At 36.5% G+C, this 14,430-nt stretch overlaps 1 protein-coding gene across 6 annotated transcripts in view; it reads left to right on the forward strand.

Moving 5' to 3' along the window:
- The first annotated feature begins 6,173 nt into the window (after positions 1–6,173).
- ptpn13 (protein tyrosine phosphatase non-receptor type 13) overlaps positions 6,174–14,430 on the forward strand; it is an 81,462-nt gene continuing 73,205 nt past the window's right edge. For 5 of the 6 annotated variants that reach the window (XM_077194182.1, XM_077194183.1, XM_077194184.1 and 2 more), the window contains exon 1: positions 6,252–6,613. The gene's annotated coding sequence lies outside the window, so the exon portion shown is untranslated. Of the gene's footprint in view, positions 6,614–14,430 lie in introns of all 6 variants that reach the window. The other variant, XM_077194186.1, reaches the window with a different exon arrangement.

A 14,430-nucleotide genomic window follows, 5' to 3' on the forward strand; every position in this document is an offset into this window, starting at 1 on the left:
GGTCGTTTGTGGACGTCTTTTAAACATAGAATTTAGACTAATTTTAGACATTGTTTCTATACAACTTCTATAACTGTAGTCCCATGTTTCAAAAGGGTGGAAGACATGTTTTCTGTACCATGTATTTACGTTTATGCATTTGGCAAACGCTTTTATCCACAGTGACTTACATTGCATTACACATTTACATTCCAATCAGTTATTGCTTTCCCTGGGATTAGAACCCATGATCTGTTTGAGCTACAGAATTACACATTAATATGCCTCTCCAGTTATCACCTCCTGCTGAGACAACCAAATGGAGTTTTTGGAAAATTATCTTAAATAATTATAAATAATCTGTATTCATATGTATTAATCATGTTGATAACAACAATGTTGACATTTGTAAATAAAAAATAAATATTGCATATTAATCATGTACATTTCCTGCACCTGTAATAGACGTCCAAATGAGGTCCAAAAAAATGACCCAGTTCAAAAGTCAAATGTTGAACGTCAACATGACGTCCAAGTTGGGTCATGGTTGGACGTCCAAATATTGGACCTAGTTTGGACGTCGAATAGATGTCCAGAATTGGTCATGGACCGACGGACCCAATATAGACATGATATCCGACGTCCAGTGTTTAGTGGGAAGAGCTGTACAGGTAAATTTCACTCGCCTGATCTCAAGAAGTGTGATAGCCACTGATACTAGCGGCTGCGGTCTTTAGTGTCCTTGTTAGCGCACCCGCCTCCCATGCCGGAGACTCCGGTTTGAATCCTGCTCAGAGTGGGTTGACAGTTGCAAAGTTATATTCAATATAATGTCTGTTGTGGGACCATCAAAATAAAGTGTTAGCAGACAGTCTACTAATAACTGCTAGACATGTTGCGAAGTTAATTGTGTTTTTGAAAGAAGACTCTTATGCGCATCAAGGTTAAATTTATTTGATTAAAAAAATACAATAAAAACAAGAGAATTCTGAAATATTATAATAATTTAAATGAACTGTTTTCCCATTTCAACATATTTTAAAATGTAATTTATTCCTGTGATACAAAGCTGAATTTTCAGCATCATTACCCCAGTGTCATATGATCCTTCAGAAATCATTCTAATATGCTAATTTGGTTCTCTTGTTTAATTATTATTATCAATGTTGAAAATAGTACAAACTAAACGTACTATATACTCTGAGAGAGTTAGTGGCTTATGTTTGATCTGCAAGCCACTGTATGAATCTGGACTTTAAACCTGGAGTTCAGCTTCTTATGTATAGTACATAGATGAATCAGATTTATGAGATCAGATGCATTAAAGCCTGTTTAGCTCCTGTGTTCAACTGGGCCTTTAGGGAGCAAAAGAACAACATTTAGTTGCTACAGTACAACTTTGGAGTCAGAAAAAGTGAGTGTTTATACAGTTCTTTTGAAGACTCGAATCTCATTGGGAAATGCTGTTTTACTCAGGGCCCACAGAGGTGTAGCAAAAGTGCTTGAGGAAGCATATTTGCAAAACCAGGGCATGCAATTAACAAACCCACCAATCGAGTCTGTCTTTCCCTCCTCCCCTTTTCCTTTCCGGCATCCCCACAGTGGTTTTAATGGCCTGGTCGGGAGCCAGGAGCACTCTGTGCTGCTTTGCCCTGTAGGTACAAACCTCAAAAGCCCTGGATAGAGAAAGCCTGCTGTCACTCGCTGTTAAGTCATGGCGGAACATTTTCAGACATCATAAACAAATAAAATCCAAACAGACAAAGAATGTCCCATTCTCGAAATGAGGAATTTTTTTTTTATTTGTAAAAGTGCCTTGTGTTTCTGAAGTGTTTCTTCTATTGGTTTTCTGGAGGATTCTGGAAAAATACTTCAACTGATAGATATAATCTTACATTTAATGTAATTTTACAGTAAAATACTGTTCATTTTACAGTTTTACGTGAAGAGAACAAGTCATTGTATGATTTACATTGAAAAAAACATAAATTGACATTCCCAGAATTCCCTGCGTGATACTTCACATTTTTTGTATTTTTGTTGAAATAACATTTTTTCTTCTTAGATTTTTATTATAAGTTATGTACATTGCACTCAAAAAAATGCGGGGTTAAAAAAAAAACTATTTGGGTTATTTGGCAACCCAGCGCTGGGTAAATATTATAGGCTTTTTACGTCATGTGTGTTACCATGATGGTGTTTAGTATTTGTGTGAATGACCATGTGCACCTTTTATATGTCACTATTTCAACCTTTTCAGCATGTCGTGTCACAATTTGTTTGGGATTTTGGGTTTTGGTTGATGTGCATGTTCCTTATCTCTTGTCATGTTTGTTTAATTGTGCTCAGTTGTGTCTTGTTTAGTCATTAGTCTTTGTGTATAAATAGCCCTCATGTTCGCAATGTTTAGCTTTGCTTGCGTAACTGCTGTTGGTGAGAGTAAAATTCTGTTCAAGTGTAGTTCATGGTTCACGTCAAGCCTAAAGTCATTGTGTATTTTGTTCATGTTTATGTTTATGATAATAACCTGCACATGGGTTTACTTTCAACTTGCCTTCAGTGGAGCTGCTTGTGTTGAGATTTGATTCATCATGTGATTTTCTCATCAGCACCTGTTTTATTTCTTGTCAGTGTATTACAAAGGTACTGAACAGATATCAGTACTTCAATAGGTTGTTAAATTAATATCATATCAGTTAATGAAATTTGCTTTGTTTTATTTATTTAATTTAAATCTGTAACCCATCAAATGTGGCTACCATATTTTTAAGGTACATTTCTGGCAACCACAGCTGCAGTTTTTTTATTGTAAGTTTCCTGGAATTGTTTTAAATGTGAAATGTAGAAAAGACAATGCTGTAGTTATGGATGCTGCTTAAAAATCCCTGTTCTCATCTCTTTCTACATTCATTGGATCCTGCCGATACTGTAGGTGGTCGACTCAATTTCTCTCTTTTCCCCATAATCGATGCGTTCAGGCATACGGAGATAAATTGTTTCCAGTATTTTGGAATGCTCGTGTTGATGGTCTTTTGTGGAATAAAATTCAGGAACCATCTAATCTTTAATTCCAAAGAAAATCTCTTAAACTCATTTATAAATATTACAATTACAATCTGGTAAAAAGATTTATTTGTCATATTGATATATTTTGTGGTTTATCTGCTGAAACATGCTTTCATTTATTTTGGAGTTGTCCTCATTTTGCTTGTTTTCAATCAATTTTCTGTTCATTTATAAGGATCACATCATGCTTTCAACTGTGTTTTTGAAAATGTTTAATTAATTTTTTTCTCCATGTATGACATAACATAGCATGGAATAGCATAGCATAGCATTGTATTGTCAATACAAGAGTCCAGCACTCTGTAAAATCTCCTCCAGCACATCCCACAAACTTTCACTGAATTTAAGGTCTGGACTCAGAGGTGCCAATGTGTGGAAATGATTCTTCATGCTCCTCCCAACCATTCTTTCACAATTTGAGCCTGATGAATCTTGTCATTGTCATCCTGGAATATAGCCATGATGTGTCTTCCTGTTGTTTAAGAAATGAAAAGCTACACACTCCATTAATTAGGGTTAGAAGAACTGTTGCCATAATAATATATGGCAACATAATCACTGCAATAATAATCCAATATAGACTCTTGAGCATTTGCCCATTTCAATCCAAACTAGGCCTACTTTTTTTTTGTTGGCAGGGCAGTGTATAAACCTTAGTTTTCCATTTAAAAAAAAACAAGTCTGAAAAATAAGAAAGCTGTAAAATGTGCTCAAATGTGTAATCTTTTTAATGTTTTATATAACTTTATTTCTATGGTTTGATTTTGAATTTGTATATTTTCTTTGTTTTGTTTTATCCTAATGTATCCCCTGGCTGTATTTGCAAATCTATTAGGCCTAAACCAATAAAAAAAGTATAAAAGTGAGGCCAACTTGATTTTGTCATATGGCTTTGAAACTATTTTCACTCAGAAAATTGCTGGCAATATCACAAATAACTACGAAGAAACATCAATTGAATTTAACGTAATTTTATAAGAAGACTGAAATAGAATTTTCTTGTAAAAAATACTGCAAAGTATTTATTTACAACTTCCCAAAAACATTTTTTTTTACAATGGAGGCTGCATGGTAACAGCGAATTCTCTGATTGGTTATCATAGGTATTCTATAATAATAATAATAATAATAATAATAATTATTATCAAACAAGTTGAAATCACACAGACCTGTGGCTTCCATAGAAGCACATGACACTGCTTAACAATCCTGGTTCTCATGGCAGATCCTGAAAGGAAACATTTTTCTTTCTTTTTAAAAAAAATAATTATTAATTACATTTGAACACACTGTTGTACTCTGTATTGCATTTCAATGCCCTTTCTGCCCCATATTCCTCATCTAATTCTTCATATCCTGCTCCTCAGGGCCCTCCTGTTGAGTCTAACCACCACCTCCTTTTTCCTCCACTTTTTGGAGGTGGGTAATCCAGGTCCGAAAACAAAAATCCAGCGGTCTGTTTTAAAATAGCACTCATTCTGCCTCTCTCCGTATTCTGTTTTGGAGGAAGAAATGTCAAATACGTAGCACAGTACCTCGGAGTGACATTTGGTTCATCTGAACCCTGTTATTTGTGGCTTGAAACTCAGCTTTCCCTGTTAGTCATATGAACAGTGCTAACTCACTGCACACACACCCTTTCTTTCCTACCTCAGCCATGTTATACCGTTATACTTATGCATGTTTAAAAATAAATTTTCAAGACACCGTTTAAGATGTTCTAATGAAAGCATTAAAGTAAAATAAATCTTTCTGATCAAAACAATATGTATGCAACAAGCTTTAATCTGATGCAGGGTTCACATGCAGACATGTATGCTGATCCCTGCAGCCCCAGGTAAAGTAGGAAGCCCTGCTCAAGTTTAAAGAAAGACTTCCAGGGTCAATAATGGCACAGGGTGAGGGAAAGGAGGATTGGAGATGAGATGAGATGGGATGGGAGGAGGGGTGGAGGTGGAATTCATGGAGTACTAACCTCTCATTCCTCAGTAGCTCTCAGGCAACACAGGGCAAGCATTAGGTTGTATGACTGAACCCAGAACAGAATTTCAAGCACTACAAAACATGTTGATGGGTTGATGGACCCTATTGACTTCCACGAATGAAAAAAAATAAAAATGGAAGTCAATGGGGTCCATCAACTGTTTGGTCACCCATGCATATTCTTCCAAATATCTTCTTTTTTGTTCAGAAGACAAAAAAAAAAAAAAAAAACAGGTTTGGAACAACTTGATGTTGAGTAGCTAAATGATGACACAATTTTCATTTGCGGGTGAGCTTCCCTACTTTGATTCTTCACAATATTTTGCAACTGAAAAAACAAACAAACAAAACAAAAAAACCCATTAAAAATCACATTTAAAAATGAATAAATGTAATTTATTTTAATTTTTATATCACCTCTATGCTTCTTTTAAAGTTTTTTTTAACAAATGAAATAATTATACATAGTGTAATATTACTAAATAATCCTGTAATTTTAGATTTTCCCACGTATGACGATGTTGGATAATTTAGTGTTTTATTGTCTTTGATGTTCTATAAGCTATTCATACAAAAACATGTTTTACACATACACAAAAGGGCTTTATTTAAATATTCTGATATTATATTTAAATATACATGTGACAAAAGGGTTTAGTTGCTCCCATTCAACAAAACAATTTTAGAAAATCAACAAAAGTTGTGCCATTGTGTCAAGTTGTGTCTCAAGTTCTGAAAAAAAGTTAAATGAGGTAGAATTGTGGATTTATTTTTAATTAAATCACATTTGCATCACATTTGTTGTAGTTAAATGTTGTTGCAACAGGTAGCATTGGCCCTTATCGCTTAATATGCAAATATGTGGGTATTTAATGAGATTGTGTCACACTTAAAGGTATAGTTCACCCAAAAATGAATAATTTGGCATCATTTAACATTACTCACCCTGAGGGCGAGTAAATGTTGACAACATTTTCATTTTGGGTGAACTGTCCAAGAAGGGTATGAAAAACCTTCGCGAAAACCTGCTTATTTCTTTAGATGTTTTGGTTACGTTACAGATCTGGATGCGTGGCCACCGTGGACTGCGCCTCACTCTAACAACTTTTCGTGGTATTTTCCTCCCAGTCGAGGAGAGTTTCTATAGAGACGCCTCATGTTGCTGGTGTGACGGCTCCTGCCCCGGTGGAAAGCAACCAATGAGAGGCAGCAGTGCGGTGTCTGGTTACTCCCTCTCTCCCGCGAGCAGGACGGCTCACAGACGCTAGAGAGAGATCAGAACCTCTCGGGCTGGAAGGGTGACTTGGCTTCCCAGAGGAACTAAACCGCGCTGCCTGTTTTCAGCCGCGTAAAAGATCCTCTCTGTTCCTTTAAGGACAATCCAAGGAGTGCTGGTTACTTTTTTATAAACAGAGATCATGGACCTTACGGTCGAAGTAGATCTTATGAAGTAAAACCTGTTGCCAGTTCGACTCGGGCTGGTTTTCCATTTCAGGTTTGCTGGTGGATGTGATGCTGGATTCTTGTTTGCGCACTGGCTGGTAGTTGGAGCAAAGTTTGAAGTTGTAGGCACCTTATTTGCGTGGTAAGTTTTTGTTTTTACATCAATAGCCTACTTTGTTGAGTTTGATGCTACTGATTGCAAAGTTTACCATCTTTTATATTGGCCCATAAACCGCGTAAGTAGCTTGCACACCATGAGGCACCAGTTTGGAGTAGGTTTATGTGTATATTCGAGCGAAAATGCGACTTTTATTCGAACTTTATTTGAGTTTCATTATCACAGTCTAAAGCAAGTTCCAAGACGGCGTTGTGTATGTAAAAATATGAACTCTGCAAATATAAACTGTGCCCAATGTTGCAGTGTTGGACGGTGGAGCGAGTTGGAAGTAACCGCAGGTGTATCCCTGATGGTCATTGGTCTACTATAGGTCCACTTGAGGGTCTCTTTGGATAATTGTGTGTCTTTAACATGTAGTTTCAGTCAGTAATATTGAAATGAAAGACTTTTTATCTTTATTTGGTATTAGGCATTTAATTGTTTTGGGTCGTTTTTTTTTTGTAGCCTAGCCTCCAAATCACAACACTGCAAGTCTCAATATCACGGATATAGACATTGATGCCTAATATGACCCAGTTAAATGGGTAATTGTATTAAGTTTGATTTTTTTTTTGAATGTGATACTAAGTAGAAGATTCAAATTAACAGTAAAGTGCCATGGTATTACTTGCTAGAAAAACATTGCATACAAATTTGACTACCATTGTACATGAATATGGCAATCTTTCATACATTACTGAAAGAGAGTTTTAATGTTGTAATGTCCATGCCTAGTATTCTAGATTCTAGACTAGTTTAGGGGTGCTCTCAATAAGTAATTCCATGGATTATTACCTGATCTAAAAATGTGCATCTCTATAAAATAATTTGTATAAAATTCTGTAATCATAAATGACCTGAAAGTAATGCAAAAAGTGCGGGAAAGCTGTATTTAGTACAATAGTGTTATCATCCCAGAAAATTACCATACTACGGTACCTCCACAGTACATTTAGCAAAAGTTAGAAGGTTGTACTCTGCTTTTTATATCCTGATGACCATCATCATGAGTTTGAGGAACCTTTCATCCCCATGTACTTCAGCTCTCTAAAGCTGTCATTTGAGAGCTGAAACTTTTTATTTTTAGTCTGTTTATATCCCATGATGCCACCCCTGAACTAATGGCAGGCGGAACTGTCTCTTTCCAGTGTAAACATTAGGATTTCTTATGAAATTTTGCTGTGTGGTTTGCAGTTCACAGAATTATCAGTAAAAGAGAAGGTTCTTGCACAGAGGAATGTTCCTGACACTGAGGGTGTCTGATTCATCCAGCCGTAGTTATAGGGGCCAATACAAGTTCTTGTTTTCTTTTGTGCGGTGGTCCCAAGGTTTGTTTTATCCTCTGCGCTGAGCTCAATGGATCTTTTGTTTCATGTCTCTATTGCAGCAGTCCGGGTGCTGCTTACATCTTGGTTGTGCGAATCTGGCTTGGTAATCTTGTCTAGCCAAAAGTCTCAAAGTTCATTTGTGCTGGACTGGAGATTGTTTAGACTTAAAGCCACCATGACTTCAAAATTGACTGTTCTAGTTTTTTAAGATGTAATATTGCATTCTTTATTATAAAGGATGTCAATTTGCTTTTTTTTAAAAATTCATTTACCCTCGTAACTTCATTAATTGAAATAACTTCCTCTTGCTCATCTCTTCTCTTGTTTACTGGTTTGAGTGCTGGACAACCTGTCACTCACATGAGTTCACAACAATAGCAAATCACAACTATCTTATGATCCAATTAATTCCCAATAGTCAAAACCAAGTCCACAGGTGACAGGTAGTTGTTGAAATAGGCACTGCAGTCCAAATTTAAAATATTGGAGAGAGTTGTTTGCCCCGCCCCCTCCTCCTTAGTCTGAAGCTCATGTGGGTTGCCAGATTGAGAACAGGAACAAACACAATTGACAATGAAAGGTGAGGAGTTGATTTATTGGTGTTTTAATATTCCTCTGGTTTAAGATGATGCTGAGGCTTTTTAGATCAGGTAGAATCTGTGATCTCTGACCCCATTTGTTTGTTGGCTTCCATGGCTGCAATACGCTGTGTTTTTTGCCAACTAGCAACCCGGAGTGTCGAAATAGCCTACTATTGGGTAAATTGGCAGTGGGTGGGATCACGCGTACCAAAACACACATTCAACACGAATCACACATTTCAAAGCAGAATAACTGGCTGTAGAATTGTTTTTGTAGAAACAAGAATGTGAACTTGGCATGTTTCCTAAATAACTGCAAGCATATTATGGTATATTTATGCTTTACTACAGTCCAAAAAATTACATACAGCATCTTTAAGGCCCTTTCACACCAAGGATTATAATGAAAAAGATAAAGTTTTAAGAATAGTTCTAAATTTAAAAGAAAAGCAGATTCCACATCACAACTATAACGATAATGAGATTTCCAGATGATAAACGTTTAAAATATTTACAGCCAATCAGAATCTATAAAGAGCTTGAGCATTTAAAGCAGCAGACGACAAAACGGCATCACTCGCTTATAATAATCAGAATATTGTCATCTGTTGGAGTCGACGCTAAGTTGTCGACGCTAAGTTGTCGTTATAGTTATCTTTATAGTTATAGTTCTTGGTGTGAACATAAAGACGTCCACACTATAACGCTAACAACACTGAGGAACGATATCATTAGAATCACTAAATGATAAACGATAAAAACATTGACAGCCAGTCAAAATCCACCGAACTTTAAAGAGCTCGAGCATTTAAAATGGTAGGCGATGTAACTGCAGTGCATACATAATAAATAGCATATCATAAACCCACCGAGTAACGATGTCATTGGAATCACTTTCAAAACTTCTTCTCCAGATAATGAACGCTAAAAAACATTCAAAGCCAATCAGAATCCACCGAACTTTAAAGAGCTTGAGCATTTAAAGTAGCAGACAACATATACTGCAGTTTGTGTATAATAAATAGAACATCATTATGCGTTGGTGTGGATTCTAATAGTTATCGTTATAATTATCTTTACAGTTATCGTTCTTGGTGTGAACTGACCTTTAGCCAACCAGCTCGTGCAAAAGCACATTTGAACTTTGGCTATTCAGTCCATCAGTTTTAGCCCTGCGTTTTGAGTACTTCGACTAAAGTTTGATGGATGTGAAAGTAGGCCGACAGTGAAAGAGGTTTACCTTCGTAAAGTTCACCTCTGACTGTCTGGATCCAGCTGCTATGTATTTTTGTTTGCTATGAGCCTTTCAGATGGATTATGATGCCTATTATGTGATGTAACAGCCATGTGGATGGTGCATTTGGCAGGTGGGTAAGACTGGTTAAGCACTGGTTTGCTTGCTTGTTACGTTTGTGTAAATGTTTATTCTGTTTCCTAACATTGGGGTGAACAGGAAACTTCTGTAGGCGAACAACAGTCTTGGTTGGCCTCTGATTTTACAAAAAGAATAACATAAGCATTGTGTCCACACATTTTCCGCTCGTGCTCCAAGGAGATCTTTCTCGCTGGATTGAGAATTGTGTTGAACGGAAGTCTCAGTTTTGATGACTTCCTGGATCAAGCTGCACCCTCACAACTTTGATGTTAATTCTGCTCTTTCAGCGTGTTATTTTGTTCTGGCCTGTCTCCACTGAGGAAATTCCATCTCTGCTGAACCGCAGTTCAGTGCGCTTTTACACGCCAGACGCTCACAGCTCAGGTTTTTAGTTCGGCCATATTCAGTCATCTATGAGAGGTGTTTTTCTTTAAAATGTGCATTTGCACTCTCTTTTGCACTCTTTGTGCTTATTCTAAGTAAATGTTTAGGTTTCGGAGTTAGAGCTGTGTGGATCAAAATAAAATGGCTTTTTGGGCACGGAAATAAAGCTCTTGGCCCTTGTTTCACAGACAGGGCTTAGATTAAGCAAGGATTAGTCCTTAGTTCAGTTAGGACATTTAAGTAGCTTTAAGATATGTCTGTGCAAGTTGCTTTGATTTAAAATAACTCAAACATGCATTTTAGTCTGGGACTAGACTTAAGCCTTGTCTGTGAAACCGGGGGTAAATGTTTTATATTATGATACACTCCTGTTCAAAAGTTTAGGGTCAATAAGATTTTCATATAGCAAATTAATCAAAAGTGAGATTAAAGATTTCTGTTTTAAATAAATGCTGTTCTTTTGAACTTTTCATCAAAGAATCCTGAAAAAAATGCATCTTGTTTTCCACAAAAATATTAAGCAGCACAACTGTTTTCAACTTAAAGCTCCAGTAGGTAGCTTTTGTAAACAAATATTTGTTAAAACTGTCATTATGTCCTGACAGTAGAATATCAGACAGATAATGCCATGTCCTCTGGCTCCTCCCTGTGGTCCTGTAGCCATTTGCAGAAGTACACCGCTCCCGGTCAGAAACAACCAATCAGAGCCAGGAGGAATGTCTTAGCAGTGTCAATCACGCTCGTGTACGCGCTGATCACCCCTCTCTTGCACAGCGCGAGCGCGTACCGTCGTTCGTGACTCTTCTGTTCTAACTCGTTCATCCAAATGAACGAATCTTTTTTCGAGTCATTTCATTCATTCAACGAACAAAATGACTCGAAAAAAGATTTGTTCATTTTGAACGAGTCTTTTTCGGAGTCATTTGGCTCATTCAACGAACGAAATGACTCGAAAAAAGATTTGTTCATTTTGATGAACGAGTTCGAACAGGATCACGAACGTGCATCACAGAACAGAGCAAGGCGAGCATTTGTGCTTATAAAACTTAAAGTTTTTTATTTATTTTTTAACCCTCTGAGGTCGGCGGTATCGCGGGCGATACCAGCTCACTTTTTTCTTTATCAGTGCAAAAGTGACTCAAATTACTCTGTTGATCTTGATCTTACATATATGTGCTGTACATCATTACATCCTGTTAAGTGTCTATTTTTTTGTGGGTACTCACAATAAAAACAAAGTGTTGTGCTTTTTGTCAAATAAAGAAAAATAAACATGATGCGCCTTTTACCTTCTCTCGTCAGTGAGGTCCATTCTGAAACGCGTCCGAAAAATGAACTGCAACTCTGTCAATACTTGTCACAGAGATACGAGAGATTTCTCTTTATGAAGCTGAAATTCTCTTCTTTTAAATGAAGTAATTTATATAAAAAACAAATATTCTCAGTTTATGTAATCTGTATGAAAACAGAGAGATGTCAGTCTTTTTCTTTCCAGCTCATTATACCTCATTACGCGTTAATGTGCCACGCCCACGGAGAGCGCGCGGTATTCAAACGCAAATGATCTAAGGCAAGCCATGCAAACATGCCAACGCCCACCAGCTGGATTATAAAACACATCGTGTTTAGTAAGTATCTTACTAGAGCCGTGTACACAGCGTATCCTTTCACTGTGAGGAATAATACTATCTAATAACCCTGGAAAATGGAACAGAAGTGCTGGTAGTTTCATTTTGAGGAGCAACGGATCCAGCTGATGTAGTAAGTCATTTATTCTTAAGTGCTTTGTTCTAATCGCGATATTGAATAGTGTCTATAAAGCACAAAAAGACTGTTTAAATATGAATTGCGTGTCTGTGTGACACGTAACGCGTAATGAGGTATAATGAGCTGGAAAGAAAAAGACTGACATCTCTCTCTTTTCATAAAGATTACATAAACTGAGAATATTTGTTTTTTTATATAAATTACTTCATTTAAAAGAAGAGAATTTCAGCTTCATAAAGAGAAATCTCTCGTATCTCTGTGACAAGTATTGACAGAGTTGCAGTTCATTTTTCGGACGCGTTTCAGAATGGACCTCACTGACGAGAGAAGGTAAAACACGCATCATGTTTATTTTTCTTTATTTGACGAAAAGCACAACACTTTGTTTTTATTGTGAGTACCCACAAAAAAAATAGACACGTAACAGGATGTAATGGTGTACAGCACTTATATGTAAGATCAAAATCAACAGAGTAATTTTAGTCTCTTTTGCACTAAGGAAAAAAGTGAGCTGGCATCGCCGCTTTGTTTACTACAGTTATACAGCGCAGCGCGTGTCTGTGCCGTTCATTCACTCTCGCATCTACATTAGTAAACATGTTATTAAATTTACATGAACACATCCAAACTATATTGCTAAGGCCTACTAAGATGAGTAAAAATAGACTGAAATATGTTGAAATAAAATGTCTGTATAAGCAACTAACTGCAAATTAACATGTATATGCTAATATATCATACACAATATGTTACAGACTAAATATGAATGTTTAGACAAGATTTTGTGATTAGTTTTGGATAGATTATAAAGTTTTGACTGTAAAAAAAGACTACTGTCACATTAAATAGGTACGCTTTTGTTCACCAATTTCTGCTCATGTTAAATATACTATATGATGTTTTGTCAAAAATAAGGTAGGTATATTGAATGATCAACTAAGATGTTATTATAGTGTTTGTTCCAATATTCAAAATAATGAATCCTTACCTTTTTTAACACGTATGATAAAATGTATACTTTTTACAAAGAAAGAATACACTTGAAATATTGTTAAAATTGTTGTTGTAATTGTAACCTATTTGTAATTGGTTACAATTTCTAATTGTAAAATATGTATATATAGATCATTTCTTTTGTCCTTGCGTTCTTTGGGACCCTGTGACACACCTGTGTGAAAGGGCTAATTAATATGCAGCTCATTATGCGGCACATTATCTGGCCTTTGTCTTCTCAGGTGTGAACACGCCTCCACGCATATTGCCTTTCCAAACAAAAGGTGTCTTATAAAATTTAAATCAATGTATTGTTTTCTGTAAATGATTAGGCAGGATGATTTTCAGATAATTTTGAAGCAAAAACTCTATGCAACAATGCCCATTAGTCAAAAGTCTTGTCGACACATATTTAGTATGTGTTTTGTGGCCTTATTTCAGACACTTTAAGGTTTAGTTTTTTCAATAACCACGCATAAACATTATTCTCTAAAAAATACAAACATGTGCATACATGTTGCTCACATATTACGGTAGCCCCGTTTGTGCTATATAGAGTGAATTTACACCTTCGCCATTAACATGTTTATAAATAACTGAAAAAAGCACAAATGTCAGAGCATGTCAGAACACCTCCAGGACCCAGAAAACCCCTCAGACCCCTGAGGGTTAAATGACCGATCGTTTCGCTAGATAAGACCCTTATTCATCGTCTGGTATCGTTTAAAGCCATTTGAAGCTGCGCTGAAACTGTCATTTGGTCCTTGAAACGTTTGTGTCCTATTGAAGTCCATTATATGGAGAAAAAGCCTGGAATGTTTTTAAAAAAACCCCGTAATTTCATTTCGACTGAAGAAAGAAAGACATGGACATCTTGGGTGACATGGGGGTGAGTAAATTATCAGCAAAAGTTTTTTTAAAAGTGAACTAATCCTTTAACGTTATTTTACTAGCTATTTATAACTTATAGAAAGAGTGCAACGTTAGAAAGTTAGCTGCTACATGTATTGCAAAATACATAATGATTTGAGGACCAAGTTTGTAGTCAAAGTATGGGCAGGCCATAGTCAATGTAAAGCATATTGTTGATGTTTCGTTCCTATTAGTGAATGTTCCATAACTGTTTATAATCCGCCGTCATCGGTGGTCCTGCTTACTAGCCTGCGCGTTCACGACAGGCTCCGCTGTGGGGGAGGAGCTGTGGAGGGAGGGCTGTAGCGTAGCAGAGAGCAAGGGGGTTGGACCTGTAAGTTGTGCTTGTTCAAATTTTCAGGCTAAGTCAAAATTTTCTCAAAACTCCCTACTGCTGCTTTAATAATAAGAAGAAATGTTTCTTGAGAGCAAATAAGCATGAATGATTTCTGAAGGATCATG

The sequence above is a fragment of the Siphateles boraxobius genome, unplaced genomic scaffold (genome assembly GCF_051911475.1).
Source record: "Siphateles boraxobius isolate OS27281-9 unplaced genomic scaffold, OSU_SipBor_1 11, whole genome shotgun sequence".
In the NCBI taxonomy this organism is placed as follows: domain Eukaryota; kingdom Metazoa; phylum Chordata; class Actinopteri; order Cypriniformes; family Leuciscidae; genus Siphateles; species Siphateles boraxobius.